Here is a 4804-nt window from a genome sequence, read left to right as displayed (position 1 = left end):
TAAATAGGCACCCTTAATAGGATGGGGTGTTTCTTTATATGAGCAACATCTGGGTTACTTCTCTCCACCCACTTCTACAGCAACTGATGTTTTATTTAATTTCTAATGACAAAGTCGGGTTTCAAATCTTACGTTTTAGTTCTGCCTCTGTATTCAACAATCCAGTGCAACAGTATGTCCAAGAGTCAGGGCATGGACTTTTGCCAGTTTGCCTAAGAAGGTTATTAATTAAAAACCTCCATATTAAACTATTTCATTAGGATTATAGCAGTTGTTTTAAGCAAGGTAACTTCTGACACAATCTAAATCAACATCAAAGTTATGACAGCTGAAATATTATTAAACAGGCATGTCCAACATATAGGTCCTCCCTAATCAGAGAAAGATATCCCTTCACAATCATACCTTATTTATGTCATTGCTTTGGGCAGTATGTACATTTGTGAACTAGTGTTTTCAAGGATGAAACATGGGAAGAGTAAAATTGCATCAAAAAATCTCCGATGAGCACCTGCAGAACTCACTGAGAATTGCAGCTGCTGCTATCGAACCAGAGTGATGTGCTAGTTTCACAAAAACATATTCCATTACCTTTATGGTATATATATATATATGTATAAATATATTTTAATTTAAAAAATAACAAATTAAAATAAGCTTTGTCTTTTATATACTTTGTCTGTATTATATATGAGGGCTGCTGTGAAAGTAGTGCCTCCTCTTTTATAATTTTGGCCCACAATGTCAGAGGTGGATGTTGGTGATATGTCAGTAGAGGTTGAACCTTCCCATCAATATTCTGTCACATTTCATTACCATGTGACAGACGGCAGCAGAGGGGCAGTCTGACACAATGGCATCAGACATGGAAGTGCACATGAAGCAAAGGTGTGTCACTGAATTCCTCTATGTGGAAAACATGGCAGCCATTGACTTTTATTGGTGCTTTCTGAACGGTGCTGGAAACCAAACAGTAAATGTGAACACAGTGAGGTGGTGTGTGATGTGTTTCAGCTGTCGTGACATCAACAGTGGATCACTGCAGCTGGTGCAGATTTTCACGAGTCTGGCATGCAGGCTCTTGTTCATTGCAGGTGAAAAAGCAGAGCTAATGGTGGTGGCTGTGTTGCAAAATAGTGTTCCGTAGCTGAGAATTTGTTTTATTAAATAGTATTATTGTGCTGTTTGTAGCTGTTGTATTTTCCATAAAAATAATCAGGAGGTATTACTTTCCAAGCAGTCTTCATAGATACAACCCCAGACAGTTCTGCTTCACTCAGTGCAGCCCTGGGAAGCCAAAAGATGGGACACCCATGTCATCTCGTAAGCAGGTGAATTTGTGCTATAGTCTTTTCCCAAGGCTTTATTAGAGCTTATACATCAGAGCCAGACTACCAAAAGCCAGCATGCTGTTGGCTATTTTAGCCCAGGGGAAAATATAAATGCATTTTTAAAGCAAAACTTCAAGTTACTAAGAGCCATTACAATTTAATGTGAAACACTACAGTACTCAGTGCGAGTGTGTTGTTTATTTGCACAAACACTGTGATGTATATACAAGTTATTCTTGTATATACAATCGATTATTAAAATCAGTCCCTTATTTCTTGATGCTTTCTTTTCACTGTGTGTAGTACTTGGAAATGTTATCCAATTATAAGTCTTGCTCTGAACTACCTTAGTTTATAAGCTAGGTTGAAATTGTTTCTGTACAGGGTCAAAAGGTAAAGATATACCTATGCATCAGCCTTTTTGCACACAGGAATCATCACATCTGCAAATAGTTGCCAAGTGTTGCAGATGGCAGCAGTGTTGGAGGCACACTGTTTTTCCTTCGGGGGAAATTTTGGCCTTCTGGACCTAGGCATATGATGTACAGCTCTACTGAGAGATACCGGATCCAGGGGAACCTATCAAATGAATATTTTGTGTAGTTTTCTTCTTTGTATTTAAATTGAATTTCTTTTTTCTTCCTCTCCCTTCCCCTCCCTTCCATTCCCTTCCCTTCCCTTCTCTATAGATTATAGCTCTGACTGTTGAATATAAAGTATGAGAAATGTTGTTGTACTGCCTTCAGCATTAGTGACTGCCACTACAGGAACCCAAATCCAATATGCCTCTTCAACAGTAAGCTCCAAAGCCAAGTTCTCCTTGGGAAGAATAGAAACGAAGAGGCTTTTTCTAGACTTTTATCTCCTTATTTAAACTTTGCAAAAGCTACTGAAGAACATTTGATTCAAGAAACACCTTTTACCTGGTGTGTGATGTAAGTTGATGTGAGTACTCATTTTTCAGTTTTGTCTGGGGAATTATTTTCAGGTAGATTTTTTTTGGAAGAACACTAGGCTTTTGATTACTTCCAAAATAAACAGTGCTTTCATCAGACTCTTCTGTCTTTTTTTTTTTTTTTTTTTTTAAATGGGATATAATTGTGATGGGTGGATAGAATAGTCTCCTGGCCCTTTCACTCTCCCTCTTGTCTGTGGTGTGACAGGAAACTCTTGCAATTTCTTAGTGGACCAAGGTCGTGACACAGAGAACACAGTGGCTGTCCACAAAGGATAAGGCATTCCTGCCAAATTCTGAATGTTGGTGGGACATGTGACCATGTCCCGTGTGGAAAGCACTGAAAGAGGAAGATGATGATGACTCAGTTTGTAGTTTTCTCAGTGAAGGCAAAACGCATCATAAGATAAATGTAATTCCTGCACTTGTCCTTATTAAATAATGTGGGCATGTAATATAACTCTGTGGGCTTCCTTGGTGCAGAAACCTGTGAGGGAACACAGACAGATGGAAAGCTATCAGAAAAGACCTGTTTTTCCCCAGGCACCTCAATTGTGAGAGCACTGGTACCATACCTTCCAGCTATTTTGTGATGTGAGTAATGCTACTCTGGGAGTAGAATAAGACAGAAAGGCATGGTGGGAAAGAAGACCCTTGCTTATCTTCTTTGTCATCATGAAGTATTCTGGTGGGTGTTTTAGGCTGAGCAAAGAATCTCTGCACATAATTTCCCATGAATTTATCCTGAGAAGAGATAAAGCTCCTTGGTTCTCACGTTTACGACTGTGGCTCTGAGAACCATCAACTCTGCCTGCTGCCATCCTGCTAGGTTGCACTACTGGGAAATAGTGACATCCCACAAATACTGAAATGACCTGAATGAACAGAGATAAAGTGGCAGTAATTGACTGCTCTTTATTGCATATTTGAGAGAAAACCCGCAGGACCACGAGGGTTGCAGGACCACAAAGATTAGGTATACTGACAATGTCACTACAGGAATCTTGCAAGACTGCTCCTGTATTTATCCACTGCATTGTATTAGCATTAGCATTTCATCAGAGCAGAAGTTTAGTTTCTTTCATAGACCAGTGACTTGAAATATTGCCTATACAATTTTCGTAAAATATGTATGAAGTGAATTTCAGCTAATACATTATTAATTTTGGTAATGCCAGATCTCTAGCAACCTCAGCTATATGAAGCAATTCATGTGACTCATTCAAAAATGTGTTGTATGTGTCTACTTGACTGCATACACATCTGTGTGTGTGTCAGTCATACAAAATGTGACACAAGGCTTTTGTAAGCACTCCTTCAGATTCATTCTTGATGTGCGCTGGCGATAAAAAACTTGTATCACTTTTTTCATTTAACTGTTTAGTTCCTGTTTTGTGACCTTTTGATCCTAATGCATGCAGGGAACTGAAATAAATGCTTTCACTAGCTATTCCTAAGAAAAGGTCTTAAAATAATATCTAAGATTTTTCAAGTAGCATTTTATTTATGTTTTAAAACTTGAATAAATAACTGCAAGAGGTACAGAGGAGCAATTCCTCCTTGTCATATTTTTACAATCTTCACAATATTTACCGCTTCTAAAAACACAGGTCATAACTTTTATATACTGCCTTCCATCAAAAACAGAATATATCTTAAAATGACAATTCATTAAGTTGTTGCCAGCATAGCTGCAGTGCTTTCCATCACTTTCTGAACTGTATTGTGTATATATTGACTTGGAGCAAATAACAATCTTCAGTGACGTAACTTGCTCCTCTTGGGATGTATTTTGAGGGACGAATGTATAATAATGTGAATGATTAGAGGAAGAGAGAATACGGAGTTACCCTATCAGTCTTCTACACTGCTGAGGAAGAAATGATGCTGCAGTAAAACAGTACTAAGTTATCTTCGTCACTTCATTCTCAGGATGGTGTTAAAGGATTGTAATCCATTTAACACTTTCAATTATTTGAAGAAAAATAGAACAAAATACATATTTTATTTTATATGAATTGACATTATGGATGTTTTTACTTTTGATCTCTATCTTAAAACCTCTATATGTATATGCACTCTGTATACGTATGTGCACTTGGGGTGACTCCAGATCTATCAGTTTTGTTAAATAGATATTGCTTATATTGAAACCAAGCTCTTAAAAGGCAGTTATCTTAGTTCATCATGTAGCCATATTTCAAGATCATTGTAAAGGAAATTCTTATTGCTCTCTCCATAGTACATAAGGAAGTCTATTGCATTAATTCAAATTCAAGTTAAAAATACATCAATATATTGGATTTTTAGATGGAAACAGAGTACAAAGTCATAATTTTTGAGTAGTTGTTGCTATTTACCATGAACATTGTGGGCATTAGCAGCACTGAGATCTGGTATTCTAAAAGCAGCTGCTTTCTGCTATAGCACAGACAATCATTAAGAGAGCAGATCCTAAGCTTTAAACTAGTTTCCTTCCTTCCTTCCTTCCTTCCTTCCTTCCTTCCTTCCTTCCTTC

The sequence above is a fragment of the Lagopus leucura genome, unplaced genomic scaffold (genome assembly GCF_019238085.1).
Source record: "Lagopus leucura isolate 7727_CA_CO unplaced genomic scaffold, USGS_WTPT01 Super-Scaffold_100001, whole genome shotgun sequence".
Classification (NCBI taxonomy): Eukaryota; Metazoa; Chordata; class Aves; order Galliformes; family Phasianidae; genus Lagopus; species Lagopus leucura.
The sequence above is the reverse complement of the archived record's forward strand: the minus strand, read 5'-3'. Positions refer to the sequence as shown.